The 15,850-nt window shown below is 41.7% G+C and overlaps 1 protein-coding gene and 1 long non-coding RNA gene across 8 annotated transcripts in view; one reads left to right on the top strand and one right to left on the bottom strand.

Moving 5' to 3' along the window:
• Window positions 1–15,850, bottom strand: part of LOC115289460 — a 49,068-nt gene that overhangs the window by 1,510 nt on the left and 31,708 nt on the right. For 2 of the 5 annotated variants that reach the window (XR_003907635.1, XR_003907638.1), the window contains exon 3: window positions 3,085–3,517. This is a non-coding gene — a long non-coding RNA (uncharacterized LOC115289460). Of the gene's footprint in view, window positions 1–2,581; window positions 2,633–3,084; window positions 3,518–4,944; window positions 5,006–15,850 lie in introns of those variants that run through there. The other 3 variants (XR_003907637.1, XR_003907639.1, XR_003907636.1) reach the window with 3 other exon arrangements.
• AKAP11 (A-kinase anchoring protein 11) overlaps window positions 11,234–15,850 on the top strand; it is a 141,894-nt gene continuing 137,277 nt past the window's right edge. For all 3 annotated transcript variants that reach the window (XM_029936678.1, XM_029936677.1, XM_029936679.1), the window contains exon 1: window positions 11,234–11,327. The gene's annotated coding sequence lies outside the window, so the exon portion shown is untranslated. The remainder of the gene's footprint in view (window positions 11,328–15,850) is intronic.

Genomic DNA, 15,850 nt, shown 5'->3' on the forward strand with positions numbered 1-15,850 from the left:
CAGCAGAGTCAGAGTCTGAGAGATTCATCTTATGAAGACTTTCTGCCAAATATTTTTTCAAGGATTCTCAGGGGGAGTCAGATCCTTGAGGAGAGGAGGTGATGCCACATCCTTTAAGTTCACTGAAGTTTTCTAGGGACCAGATGGCAATAGAAATCCCAGCATTGTGGGTCTCTGCGTCACCCCTGTCGTAGTGGGCACAGTCTCCAAATGGCAAGCCGAGATGAGGTGGCAGCCCCCTTCTGCTTGTGTTTCATTCTTTGAAGTACTGTCATTGGGTTTTTTTTTCCAGTGCATCTGTGAATTTAGTATGCCACGAACTGCGTATTCCTGAATATTTTTTGTTAATATGAAGGGTAGGAGTTGAATTTGGCAAGACGAAGGAGACGTTGATGAATTAGAGAGCCGTGAACTCTGAAAGCACTGAGGGGCTGTAGTTGTAGGCCACCCACACGTAGCTAGAGTGCGGAGAGGGTGATAAGGGTGCCATGCAGTGGGTGAAGGTTTGTAGGAAGAGAAGAAGATGTTATTGAGACTAGTAACATGCTGCTAGGGTTGTCCTGGGGCCCCCTGCCGACATATCATTTCAACGTCAGTTTTTTACTTCCTTGAGAGATCCTGTTGGTTATCTTTTGTGGCTTAGAATTCCTCAACCTATTCTGTGATCACAAACACTGACAAAGAATAAAGCCCAGGAAGTTCCTTAGTTAGAAAATGGAGCTCATGTATATTTGGTATTCTGAGATAAGGGCAGATGACATTTAAAGAACTGTGACATTTAAAGCTGGCACTTAAAGGTGGTGGGAAGGAGAAACAACCAATTGATTAGCTTGGCAGTGGGAAGAGTGGAACTGAAGACACAGCATCAGGTTTGGCTGGTTATTTCTGTCCAGCTAGCGGTCTGTGTGGTATCCTGGGCCAGGTCCTTTGACCCGGCAGGTGAAGAAGAGATTCTGTCTAAGGTGGGATATAAATAAGATGTCAGAGTAATTTATTTTCCACACTGAGATATTTTTGAGAAAGAAAAGAGGGGTTAACAATGGGCAAAAACCTTGAGTGTGTCGGGATTGTATGCGATCGTACCAGGTAAGAACAGGATATGAAGTCACCCTGAATATAAAAACTGAGGGATCTCCAGACCAGAGCAATGTCGTTGATGCCTTTGTGGAGGGAAAAGATGACCAACGGGAATATCCCAGTGGCTCCTGGCATAGGGGGAAGTGAGCCAGCCACTGGTTATTGGAACAGCCATGGAGTTGGTTTTATATTACTGAAAGGCAGAGAGCTTAGTGAGGAAATCCATTATGAAGGCGGCCCAGGGAAACGGAATGCGGAATGCGTGGCAGCAGGCACAGAAAGCCTTTGGTTTGCTTCTCCCAGCAGGTGTTTGTTCTTGCTTATGAGTTGTATATCACTGCGTTCCATTACTTTCACTGTTTGACCTGCAGTTACTAAAAGTCATGATTTAAGGTAAATAGAACCTTAAGTTGGCTGAAGTGAAGAAATGAACAAGAGGGCAGAATTCAAGATAATTTTCTATGACATGCAGGTGATTTGAGAGAGACTTCTTTCTGAGGCCAAGTAGAGGATTAACTTGGTCTCTTCATATACTATTTGACATTTCAGGATGAGAGACAAGGGGTCCAATACAAGCTGGAACAGAGGATGAAACATTGTGGTGTCCCAGAACCCTGTCCCCAATGGACGTGGTGAAATCAGATTGTTGAAAACAAGGAAGGGAAGCATTTGCCAGGTACCGGCAGAAGGGACTGGTATATGGATTCTGTACAGTATCTAAGTAGCAAGTGTGTTTCTGCAGAAAGAGCTGTCTATATGCAACATGGCATTGTCTGGTCATATTATAATGAGGGGCTGCTGTAGCAGAAAGCAGCACTGACCTTATAGGTAGAAACCAGCTAAAAATGCAGGAGCCTCGTGGATGCTGGTGTGGAGAGGTAATAATGATTAGAATCAGATAGGATAGGGGTGCCTGGCTGGCTTAGTTGGAAAGAGCATGAGACTCTTGATCTTGGGGTTATGAGTTTGAGCTCCACATTGGGTGTAGAGATCACTGAAAAAAAAAAAAAGAATAAACTTAAAAAAATTCAGATTGTATAATGGACATTTCAGCAGCCTTCAGTTTTAGGACTTAAGCTCCTCCTGGAACCTTGTTGAGAAGTCTTAGAATGGCATAAAGAGTTCAGTGAACAAGAAATGTTCCTGATAATTTTAAAAGTTATTTTGAAAATGCAGGCAAATAATAAAATTTGAATGGCACAGGGTTTGAAAACCCAAGCACAATGTAAAATGTTGACTTCTTTTTCCCATAAAAGAATGGCGTTTCCGGAGTGCCTGACTTCGGCTCAGGTCCTGATCTCACAGTTCATGAGTTTGAGCCCCACGTCAGGCTCTGTGCTGCTAGTTCAGAGAATGGAGCTTGCTTTTGATACTGTCTCCCTCTCTCTCTGTCCCTCCCCTCTGCCCAAGCACACTCTGTCTCTCAAAACTGAATAAATGTTAAAAAAAAAATGTCATTTCCTCAAGCCATGCATAAAATTTATCAGACTTTATTTATTGCACACCTATGTTCATCAGGAGTTTATATGGCAATTTCAAAATAGCTACTGAGCTGCTGAAAGAGAGAGAGAAAATTACAGGCCATTAAACTGTTAAATAGGAGCTCTGCTGGAATCTTGTTACACCCATTACACCCTGCCTATAGGCATGATGTTTCACGATAACAAGATCTTTGTAAGATCTTATTACAGCAACTGATAAGGATGGCAACCTGTATCATCAAAGGTAAGATAAGGCCACACTCTCAAAAGGAAGAATTTTTAAATCACTTTAGAGGTAAGAGCAGAATATGAAAAAGACATTGGGACTTTATAAATTTGGGCGCTATAAAAAGTATGTGAAAAATAAATTGCGTAGATTCTAAGATATTTGATACCCACTGTTTATAAAGACAATGTTTCCCATTCTAATGCAGTGCTCATTATTCCCCCCCTTATACTGGAACCCAAATCCACACCCTTCCCTCTGGAATAACTGAAGTCTAAGGCAATTTTGGTAGCCTTTCAACTTCAGTTTTATTATATCCCTGTCAGTTTTCCCTTCTCTGGGTGAAATCCTGACAGGTTAGATCTTACGTGCTATGTATTTTCCAGTCGCCTCACCTCTGTCACATTTCACTTGGTTAATGCAGATGCGGGCTGAATTATTTAGAGGAGGGGCACCTCCTCTTCTGTTCTGTGCGTCCTACTAGCTTTCATGAGGCCTGAGGTTGCGTTTGCTATATGTGGTAGTCACATCCTTCAGAGGACGGAGACCGGAGACCGTGCTAACCATGAAATGATGTAGGTAGGCCAGTAAAGCAACAAACCAGGGATAGTGGGCTACTTTGGAGTTCATGGGGATTGGCTCTGAGGAATCCCACTCTGTCCTGCAGAAGGTTGCCTGCCGATGTCACAAGTTTCACTGCGGGGAATGGGATCCGATTTGTTCAAGGATGATCCTAGGAAATCCAAAACAATCAGGAATCAACATTAGTATGGGGCTAGCGTAGACATCTCTAGCATAGTTCAATGACTTAAAACCCCAAGTGGAATAAAGCTTACAAAGAATTTGAGGTATCTTAAAAGTCCTGCTACTTTACAGCCTAGATTTTTATCACACTGTTTAATGCTTCCTGGACCATAAATAGGCATGCAATCAATATTCATGCTTTGCATGTGTGAGTATTACCTAATTTGAAAGATTTAATCGCATAAGGACATTTTGAGTTAACTAATAAATAAGGATGTTCTTATCCGCATGTTTGCTTTTCCTTCGAAAAGCAAAGCAGCCAAGCAACAAGGAATGATAGACCCAGGAACAACTTGTTCTAGGATCTGTTTTATCTTGTCATAAATTTATGACGATATTCAAAAGACTTCCCTTTGCCCATTAGATACCTAATCCAGGGGAAGTTATCAAATATCTTTTTTTTTAAGTAGTAAGCATGTGTACTATTGGCTCACATGAAGAGGAAGTGTATACCATCTTTGCAAAAGACATTTCTGAAAAGTTATGTATAATTTTTTTTGTAAATTAAAGCATTTTTCCATTTACTTATACTAAATGCATTTGAAATGTTTGATTACACTGTGCTTCTTTGAATTAGAAATGTCTGTAACATAAGGTTTTTTTTTTTAAAGTTTATTTATTTAAGTAATCTTTGTACCCAACAAGGGGCTCAAATTCATGACCCCAAGATCGTCACATGCTCCTCTGACTGAACCAGCCAGGCACCCCTATAATGAAAGCTTTTTTATAAAACTTTGTGCTTCTATTTTATAATTAACTCTGTACCAACCATTTAAAATCAATAGGGCAATGATATCATTAAGACTCTCTTACGAAGTAGTTATATTTATGCATGATTATTTGTTTTTGAATTTCAGGCAATTATATGTTATATTTTCCTAAAAGATAGTACAGAAGAACTATTTTACCTATTGGAAGTTAAGTCAGTAATTTAGTTATGACTATAATGATTGAATTCAGAAGACTCAGGGATGCCTGAGTGTCTCAATTGGTTAATCATCTGACTCTTGGTTTCAGCTCAGGTCATACTCTCACAATTTTTGAGTTCAAGCCTGGTGCTGGGCTCTGTGCTGACAGTGTGGAGCCTGCTGAGAATTCTCTGCCTCTCCCTCTCTCTCTGTCTCTCCCTTGCTCGTGCTTTCTCTCTCTCTCTCTCTCTCTCCCCAAGAATAAATAATCTTAAAAAAGAAAAGAAGGCTCATTTTACTCTAGTATGATAGATAATAGCAGTCAAATTTATTTTGCTAATTCAGACATCTTTAATTTGGAGTGGCACTTCTGAATTATCATCTGTACTATTTGCTAATAATTACAGTCATAATTTTAGAAGTCATTGAGTATTTAATGAAGACTTACAGTATATGAAGCCATTACTAGGTATTAGGTTGAGATGTGTTTCTGTCCTTTAAGACATTCACTACAAAAGAATTAGGTAAGTATGCAAGTTAGAAAGTATACATACTTTTAAAACAAAGGCTTGATGAGATACTTTAACTTTTTTTAAGTTTATTTGAGAGAGAGAGAGAGAAAACATGTGTATAGAGGGGTGGGGGGAGGTGGAGGGAGCGGGGAGGGTAGAGGAGAAGAGAGAGAGGGAGAGAGAATGCCAAGCAGGATCTGTGCTGTCAGTGCAGAGCCCACCTCACCCCAGGGCTTGATCTCACAAACGTTGAGACCATAAACTGAGCCAAAATCAAGAATTAGAGGCTTACCCCAATGAGCCAGCCAGGCACCCCAAGATACTTTGTCTTTTAAATTTGAAAAGCATTTTTCTATGTTTATGTGCAGTCAAATGCTCTACCACTGAGCTATACCCCTCAAAAAGCATTTTTCTATGTTTAAATGGCTGATGAAAATATAATGTCCACAGTTTTCCACTTTCAGAATGTTTTACATTGGTTTATTAGATTATTAAATAATTTATGTAAAGCACCCATAAAATGGTGGTCTGCTCCATTATCTTTTTCCTGTATTTTCCAGTGTTCTACTTAATGAGTGGGTATTAATTTATCATCACAAAAAAGCAAAATCCAAAAACTGAGCTATGTGGAAAAAAAAGGGCTTGACTTCTCTCACGAGAACGGCCAGTTGGGGCCATCACTCAGGGAGGAAACAGGAATTCAGCAAGTGTGCCAAAGGGAGACCTAAGCTTTCAAACAGGAAGCGACATGCAATCTGCCGCTGGCCGGCAGAGATTGCTGGTGTAAAGCTCCTGGGGAAAGCTGATACCTGGCTTTGTAGTCTAAAGGTCATTAGGGGCCTTAAGCTGAGAGGCCAGCTTTGTATAGGTGGAACCAGACTGAGCCAGCTAATTTTAGTCTAACCTATGGCATTTAGTGCCCCTATGTGTTCTAGAACAAATCATTCAAATTTGCTGGGCCAAATTTCTTTCCTGTGCATATAATCCAAATGTCTTGGTTCCATTAGACTATGTAAACAGATGAAAGTTACATTTCCATTAAATAGCAAAATTACATTGAAGGAGACACTACCAACTTAATTACTAGAAATTAGTCCATTAAAATGTCCCCTGGGGACATGTGAGACATTCCTCCTTCCTTGGTACAATCTTAGGTGCACTTAGACAAAGCCTATGTTCTCGGACTTGTCACACAGCTGCCTTGGCTCCTTAGTACACCACTGGTCTTTCCCTCTCCATGTCACCTTGTACAGGGAGCACAGGAAGGGGACACTTGTGTCCCCTCCTACACCATCACAGGCACGGAACAAGCTTTCTATTAATTTCTCTTATCACAGGGCAGATTGGGTTTATAACATTTATCAAGACTTTACTGAAGATTGCTAGTGTTAAAAAATGATTAAAGAAAACAACTTGGGCGATACAAATAAACTTTATTTCACGCTTCATTAAGTGAACAATTTCCTTTGGAGAACTGCAAAATGGGGCAGAAGTCAGGAAGCTTTTATACACTAAAGAAAAAAGAACAAGGAAAAGAAAAAATGGAAAATATCTGATTGGTTGGGACCACATTGTCAACTTTGTTTGGAGTGAGAAGGAACAAACAAATAAGCACAGAGCCCAGAGCTTGTTTGGTTTAGGGGGAACTGGCTGACTGGATATCCTGCGTTTTTGGTCTAGTGGGGCATTTACACAGACACAAAAGTTATATAAGTTTTGGTTTGCTGACTTGGCATCCTGGGCAGGAGCAGCTCCATCTTGGGCCTAAAATTTATTTCAACACTAGCAAGGGAAGGAAAAATAGAACACAGAATAAGCTGTGAAGATACCTCCCTTCTTCCCTCTCTTCCTTCCTTCCTTCCTTCCTTCCTTCCTTCCTTCCTTCCTTCCTTCCATCCATCCTTTCAATGACTAGATACTGAGTAGCTAACACTTACTATGTGCCAGGCATTTGTAAATAAAAATAGATGTGGTTCCTGCTCATGGATTCTACAGTCTAGCAGAGGAGAAAGACCAAACAATCACTCAAATAAAAATCATTCTAAGTTGCTCTATGCACTGGAGAAAAAGTAGAGTCCAGATAGGGAGGGACTTACCTAGTCTGGGGAATTAGTACAAGAGATCTTGAGGAAATGAGAGTGTAGCTGAATGCTGAGGCGTTCAGGGGTAAGGGGGTGGACAGAGAAAGAACACTTCATGCTGAAGGGCAACCTCGTGGGAAGGCTCCAAAGCAGGGAGGGTCTGGCCCTATTTTGAGGAGCTGAAAAAAGCCTTTCTGAGAGGGAGAGATAATAGCGTAAGAGAGTAAGAAAGATCATTGGTGGAATCATAAGAAGCCACTGAAGCCTTTTAAGCAGGGGTATGACACTGTTGCATCTGAGCTGAGGGAGTAGAATAGAAATGCCAGCCCTGCAGGGGAGAGAGAAAACACGCAGTTCAAACAGCGGGCAAGAAAGACAAAGCCAGGGGAAGTAACTGTGCTAGGAAAAGAAATATGAAGTTTGTAAATTGGATAAATTTTATTTTTTAAAGTATTAAAAAAGAATGATCAACATCCACACAAAACTTGGACAGAAATGCTCAAAGCAGCACTATTCATAATAGCCAAAAAGTGGAAATAACCCACATGTCCATTAACTGATACACTGATAAACGGGATGCAATGCAATCATCATTTGATAATAATAAGAAAAGAAATACTGACGCAGGCTATAGCATGGATGACCCATGAATGAAAACATTATGCTAAGTGAATGAAGCTGACATCAATGATCACATGTTGTATAATTCCATTATATGAAACATCCAGGAACAGGCAGATGTATAGACATAAAGGAGATCCGTGGTTGCTTAGGGCTGGGAGGAGGTGAGGATTGACTGCTAATGAGTATGGAGTTTCTCTTAGTGGGGACAAAACCTTCTAAAATTAGATTTTGGTGATGATTTCACAGCTCTGGGAATATACCAAAATATATTTAATTGTACTCTTTTTTTTTAATTGCACTCTTTAAATGGGTGAATTTTATGGTATGTTGATTATATCTCAGTAAAGCTTTTTTTTTTAATTTTAAAAATGATTTTTTTTGAGAGGGAGAGCAAGCAAGGAAGGAGCAAAGAGAGAGGGACACACAGAATCAGAAGCAGGCTCCAGGCTCTGAGCTGTCAGCACAGAGCCCAACATGGGTCACAAACTCATGAATTGTGAGATCATGACCTGAGTTGAAGTCCGACCCTTAACCGACTGAGCCACCCAGACACCCCTCAATAAAGCTGTTAAATCAGAAAATAATTTAAAAAAGAATCCAGGAACTAGGGACATCTGTAGAAATGAATCTCAATCCTAAATTTCTTTTTACTTCATACTTATGGTACTCTACGTAATTGTAGCTAGCAAAAGAGACCACAAAGACTGTTTTGCTAAGGGTGAGTTGGGAGGATTTATGGCTCTATTAATACATGTTAGAATGACAGAGTTGAGCCCATTGTTCATCTAAATTAGAGTACCAAGCAGCTGTTTCAGTTCATCATTATGAGGACTGCAAATAGCACTCGAGTTCTCCACTTTTCCAGCATTTTAAAAGAATGGTCTTAATTTGTTAAAATAAGTATTTTCGTTTTTTTAGCATTTTTCCTTTTAAAAACTAACCCTATAATGTTCCTTGCAATCTTACTTCCATTAAAATTAAAGTGTAAGCCTCACTTTAAAATGTTGCCTCAGATCTTTTAAATATTTTCCATTTCTAGGTCTTGACTAGGAACATGTGAACCACCATTTATTAAATAGTACATAGGTTCCAAATAGCTACAGGGAATATGAGATTGAGCAGGTGACAATGCTTCCGTTTTCACACTCTGAGAAGGCCAAGATTTCTTTGGGAAGCATTCCTGGTATCTGCATTAATCAGTTTCATAGTTCCTCAGCTGGCCTGTGTGTGTGTGTGTGTGTGTGTGTGTGTTCGCGCGCGCTCACGTGAATCCAAGTTCATTTGGCTTGTGCTATGGAGTCTCTTAGATTTTACAAAAATTTATTACATTTCCCTTTCCAGCTTCTGTCTTACTGGTGTGTGGAGGGTGTGTAATTCAGGCTTAAGCACTTCGTGTGCAGGCTAGTTAAATTGCCTTGTTTTATGTATGAGGAAGTTGAGACTCAAGAATGATAAGGAACCTTGATTTGGTTGCTTTGGCAGTTAATGAGAGGTCTTCCAGTTGGAACTTGTTCCTGATTTCTGTTTCTTTTAGTGAAATATCTTCATTTTCTAGCCTTCAACTTCTATCTTTTTAAATCTTATACTTAGGAATAAATATCTGCATTGAATATCACTTTATGTTGTGTTTTTCTTAGAACTGACTTTAGGAATCGACAGAAGAGGTGGTTATCTGTGTGGTGTAAATGGATGGGGGAAAAAATCAAATGTGACTTTCTTTCTGGGACATTCATTTTCCCAAGTAACAACATAATTTCCATTTATTTCTTTTACTGTCATTAAGGAGCAGTAACTAAAGATGTAGTCAGATGTTTCTAACAGAAGGCAGTAAACAGCACCAATGCTCTGACCAAATGGATTCTAGAAGAAAAATGTCAAGGTCATTGGAAATGAAGTCTTTCAGGATTGTATCTGTCTTGCACTACAAGTGTCAATCTCCTTGCTTCCTCTGTAACCTCAGAAGTTCCGAGTTACAGAACCTAAAATCAGTTCTCTGCAGGGAAGAGCTTTAAAGACAAAACAAAGTACAGCATAGGCATCTCTCCCCTCTTTAGAATTCTCCAATGCTTTCCATTGCATTTAAATTCCCAACAGTGACTTTCTTAGCTTACACAATCTTATAGGATCTGGCACATGATTGTTTACTTCTCCAAGCTTATTTCTTCCTACTTTCTCAGATTTCCCCCTCAAATCCAATGTAAGGCCTTTGAATTAACTGTTAGCTTTGCCTGGAAGACTCTTCCTTCTGATGTTTGCCTGCCTGCTAGGCAAATCAGTGCTTAAGTGACTCCTCCAATGTTGGCCCCTCAAGCAGCCACCCAATCATGGTCACCATCACATCATTTACTGTCTTTCCTTTGCATTGAGCTTAAAGCAAATAGTTTTTCTTTCTTCTCCGCCCCCCCCCCACAAGTTCCCTAGAACTTAGACTCATTTGTTTTCATCTCTGCTCAAAAGACAGCTGGAGTAGTGTCTAACATTTGTAGTAGCTCAACAAAAATTTATTGAATGAAGAAATGAACGTATGAATGCACCCTTTGTTCCCTGCCTCCCTGTCCCAAACAGTCCAAAACTCATAATGAGGATACATTTCAAAATGTCTTTCTCATCTATCAGGTATTTCCACCCTGGAATAGATGTCCATGAGGAGACTGCGCGACTTGACTGGACTAGCCCTTCCGATTGCAAATGTAAATAATCACACATTCGTTTTTCATATAGAGCTTGGTTTCTCCGTGACCGGTGCCTTACTTCCTGATCCTGATATCGCATAAATTGGTAAGGGTGAGCACTAGGGCCCGGAGATCGCTTGATGCTGATTGTTGAGGTTCGGATAGGGACGTGGGCTAGAAACGCTGTGAGTGGTCCTCCCTAGAGATGCTGGGGAGAAGGGGCGGAGCCACCCCAAAAGGATGAGCCTTACTTGGGCCGTCAGATCTGGTGGGGCTGCCGCTTTGAGAAGAACCCAGGCAATCGGAAGAAAGCGAAGCTAGCCTGTGGCGAAGAAGCAGCCCAGCTGACCCCAGGAGGTAAGACCAAGGGTTCGAAAGAGAGGAGTAAGGGCCTGAAACCAAACCTGCAGAGCCAGCCAAAGCTTAGGTATATTGCCAGAGGAAAGGGTTAAACCGTTTCCAAGGTAACGGATCAGGAAGCGCGCAAGACGTTCGCCGCAGGTTCGTAGGTCAGCCTGGAGTTTAAAGCTCCCACGGCTGAGCGGATCCTGCCCAATACAGAGGCCGCTTGGATGTCACGTGGCGCTTGGGGCTGATCCGCTAGCCGCTCCAGAGCACGTGGGAAGGTTTTTCCTGCTCGTTCTTTCATTTTTTAAAAGCCCACCCACTTTTGCGCGGGCTTGGTCACAGAGTTCTTCTCGCGAGAGGCGCCGCACTCTCTCGCGAGAGTGAGTGGGAGGTGTGGGGAGTAGGTGGTGGTGCGGGCTGAACTGCGGCGGCGGAAGCCGGGGGTGGGCAGGGTGGGGGCGGGCCCGCGGGGCGGGGAGGGGGGAGGGCCGGGGGCTGGTGCGGGAGGGGGGCTCCCGCCTGCTCGGCGGCTCGCGCGACTGGTCGTTGCCGGCCGGTGACATGCCTGTGAGCTGCGGAGGCTGCGGCCCCTAGGTGAGGCGGGTGTGGAACCGCCCGCAGCAAAAGCCGCGCGTTGGCCGGGGTGGCGGCGTGGTGCGGGGCCGCGGTGGATGGAGCGGCCCGGTTCTGGGGCCCCAGTCTGTCTGCAGACCCTGCTCTGATTTCGGGGCTGCCCAGAGCTGCGCTTTCGCTCGGCGGTGGGAGGAGGGCGGGAGGAGGCGAGCGGAGGGAGGAATCCCTTGGCACCAGGCCTGGGGGGAGGGGTCCTCCTCGGGCTTGAGACGGGTCTTCTGAGTCCCGAGTGTGGAGGCCCAGTTGCAGCCCCTTTGAATGACAGGCTCAGTTTCCACCCCCAGAATGGTCCTTCGAGCCGGGTCTCTTCGGTGCGTAGCTGTGCGTGTGCTTATTTTGTGTTCGTGGTGCGCGCACAGGAGCGTATACCAGAGTGCAAGACGTTGCACTTTGTCCCCGAGCAGCATCCTTCACTGTCAGAACCTCCGAGCCTTGGAACCAGGCACAGTCCAAATCTTGTGACAGAAGCGGAAGACGTCAATCGGTTCCTCGGAGTGTTGATGTTTGGATTTGCTGTCAAAATTTCTCTTAGGCTGTTTGTTAATGGTTTCAGTGAGGGCCATCCATATCCCGAATGGATTTGGTATACTTTTATAATTCCAGGCACCTACTCCGCTTTACACAAAAATATGTAGATGGGACCGAAGTATTAAAAACGTAGGTAAAATGGCAGTGGCATTAGAAGCTAAACCACTACCGTTGTACAGCTTGGTAACAGTTCTGCTTTCCCTCCTTAAAACCTTATTTAACTGGAAGTGGTTTAGGCTTAAGATGTTCAGGATGAGAAATACGGCTGACACACGTAACTGATGGTTTTAGTGCAAACCAGAGTTAAAAATTTTGGTTCTCTTTCCAGCATCATAATTATTCAGTTCCTTGTAAAACATGTAAGCTTTCCTTAGCTTCTTCCCACCTTGTTAGGGATGCTATATTGATTGATACTGATTTTGATATGTCATGGAAATGTATGGAATATACAGAGTATTCCAAATATAGGGTACTCCGTAATGCAGAGGTGATTCTAATGTCTTGTTTATGACGGCACAGTTCCCAGCAGGATTAGTGTCGGTTAAAATAGTGCAATTTAACGCATCTTTTAAAACACCTAGTCCCCTTTTTCAAGTAGTAGCGTGTTTTTCTTACTTTCTTATGATCCTTTTGGCAGAACTACCCAGGGTTGACAGTGAATTTCACTGTTCCTTGGGCTGTAACAGCTCAGTTTATGAGACATCAAAGAATGTAAGGCAGTCAGAACAAATGAGTTCCCAGGCTGTACTGATAACTAGTGATTAGCGTGGGTACATTGCTGAGGGCCTGGAGGTATACTCCTGGGCTAGTGTTATTTCTCAGTTGTTGAGGACAACTGAGGGGAGGCCCTGAAAGCCCTGAACCACAGTGAGAGCTTCTTTAGCTTCTAAATTCCTGGGATAAATCTAGAATCTGAAGAATCTCCTTTACCTTTAGAGACTAGAAGAAGAATAATATATACTTTTTTTTTAAATTCGAGAAACTTAGCATATGGGAAAGGAAATCAGATCAAATCAGATGATACATTTTGGTCATTTTTAGGGAAATTTCCACTTGTAAATCAGCAGTGGAATTCCATTCCATACTTGGAGAAAATGTGAAAAACTTAAGAAATGTCTGTGAGGATGGGCAGAAGAGGCTGGTCTAGATTTGAAAAGTTCCCTCCCATTCCTCTTGACAAACTGTTTTTCAAGGACAGAAAAATAAGTTTTTTCCTAGTCTTTATGACCTTTTGGTAAGGGTTTCAAGCTTTTGGGATGTAGATATTTGTTGTTTTGTCTTGCCTTTGAAAAGTAATTGAAGTAGTTTTGGGTAGGATGATTATTTAGGTAAGCCAACGTTGTTCTTTTTCTGTCAAGTGACCTGCCTTTTAGTAATAGAGTCAGTCATTTGGAGGGAATGAAAGTGGAAGAAGTCAGGAAGTGATTTGCACTTAGCTCTGCTGGTAAAGGAGGGAAAAGAAAAATACTGTATCAGTTTAGAAGCACACCAAACAGATTCAAATGGCTTCATGCTGCCATTCATCTTTGCATATGAAAGGTCATTTTAATTGTTAAATATTTACTAGAGTAAAGATGTTTGAAATGAAGAGATTAGAGACTGAATAGGTTAGTTAAAAGGAGAAAGGTTAACATTTTTGGATTAATCTGAGGATGTTTCTTGGGAAAAAATAAGGTAAATGGTGTGGTGGTCTGGAATAGATTGGATGGAACTTGAATGAAAATGAGGCAAAATAGAAAGAATTTGGGATTTGGAGTCAGGTAAATCTGTTACTTAATATAGCTGAGCCTCCATTTCCTCATCCCTGATGGTCAGAGTCAAAATACCTCAAAGTTATTTTGAAGCACATGGTAGCTGCTTAGTCAGTGTTTTTCCTTTGACCTCTTTTAATTGCTGCAGGGGAGGGGTCACAAACCCATTGGAATGGATTTAGTTTAAAAAGGCATTTTTCTTGGGTGCCTGGGCAGCTGGTCCTGATCTTATGGTTCCTGAGTTTGAGCCCTGCATGGGGTTCTGTTCTGGCAGTGTGGATCCTGCTTGGGATTCTCTCTCCCTCCTTCTCTCCTCCTCCCTGACTCACATTGTCTCTCTCAAAATAAATAAACAAAAAAGTATTTGTCAAAACATTTGGTGGATTGCTTCTGAGGTTCATTGCATGAAGTCCAGCTTAGGGTCCTGGGAACTAGAGAATCTTCAAGGCAGTTCCTTTTCTAGTTTTTTGCTGGGAACACATGGTCTTCTATGTCTGCTACTCTGTTCTTTGGCCCTCTGGACTGTTACAATTCCTTTTAGATTGGCTCTTTGTTAATCAGCCTAGATTAGATTAATTAATTAATCTAATTTACCTTAAATTAATCAGCGCAGACCAACTTAGATGGGCTCTTTAAATCTCTTGGTTTCTGCTCCCCTTGACTTTGGTTTGTGTGAAACTTTAGTTTGCCGTGGTGCCAACACCAGACTCAGTCTGCTTTTGTAGCATGGTTCTCAACGAATATCTGCGTATCTTAATTCTAAATTTCTAGAAGGATAATCCTGTGGGTCAAAGAGGAGAATGGGAAAATGGATGAGGAGGAGACTTAGGGGTGTCTCACAGTTTGTATTTTCTTAGACTGGGTACTGCAAGTTATCTAATAAAGAGGGGATGGACAGGGAGGAGTGATGGTTACCTCTGGTATACATTAGCTTCCTGCAGTTTGCCTTCCCCCCTCTAGTACTCCATCGAACTTACGCTCTCAGTAATGGTCTCTTTCAGAATGGATTCTTCTAGGTTTCTGAGTGAAGGCAAATTTTGTAACTGTTTCGTGCCTCGGTCTCTCTATATGTAAGATGGATATGTTAACAGCAACTTCTGTTGTGAGAGATGTGAATTCTGTGTAACAGCAGTTGAGCGGTACCTCACTGGCACAGTGTAAGGATGTAGTCTTACTACCACTGAGTGCCTTCTGTGTGGCAGGTACCGCCATCGGGACTCCTGCAGCATTCAGAGGTGAAAGTGTCATTTCTACCCTCAGGAGCTTAGTATAAATTTAATACTGACCACTCCAGACATAAAACTGTTTCTTGACTCCAGTGACACTAAATTCTTCTAAATCTCTACCTTGCCTGCTTTTCAAACTGCCACTTGCTGATGATTCTTTATTTACCTTTCTGGCAACTTTTATCATGGTTGTCCCCTAAGATTCTAAGAACTTTCTCTAGCATCAGCTTTCAAGCTCTGTATGTATAGATGATTCCTGGAATAACATCACTAGTTCTGACCAACCCAAGTAAATGGATACAATTTAGGTGTTATATTGGATATTATATAATTTAGGATATTATATTAACATAAACACTATCTTCCGGTTACCTTGTACTTGGCAAAGACTCCACTTTTCTTCCATGTCCCCAAGCATGAAACCCTTTCACATTTTTCTTTTTTTATGCCTTATATATCCTATCAGGTAATAGGTTCTGCACAGGCTTGTAGACTGCCCGGTATGTGCCACGCCCTGGGGATCTGCAAAATACATCCATTCACCATTCCTGCTACTGGTGGGTTAGGGTAGAGCTTTATAACTATTTGCAAGAGCTACTTAAATGTCTTTTCAGCAGTATACTCTTTGAGTCATGGCATCATCGATGTCAGTGATAAAGAGAAATGTTTTCCTAGGTTAAAATTCTGAACATATTTTTTGTTAAAATAATCTTGCAGATGGGGGTTATGTAGAAGAGGAAGAAGAGGAAGATGACTTCAGCTTCTAAGATATGTGTTCACATTGAAAGCACAGCCTGAAGATTTTAATTTTTTTGCCTTTTTTTTTTAAAAAGCTGTATTTATTGTTGGTATGCAGGAAATTAGAGAAGCAAATATCTTAATAGATAATCATTTAGGTCAGACACAAAGTAGGTCTCTTTATATGATTGGTTATTGTTTTAAAAGGAAGAACAAAATAGTAACTGATAGCTTTAGTATT

Source organism: Suricata suricatta, chromosome 4 (genome assembly GCF_006229205.1).
Source record: "Suricata suricatta isolate VVHF042 chromosome 4, meerkat_22Aug2017_6uvM2_HiC, whole genome shotgun sequence".
Taxonomy (NCBI): domain Eukaryota; kingdom Metazoa; phylum Chordata; class Mammalia; order Carnivora; family Herpestidae; genus Suricata; species Suricata suricatta.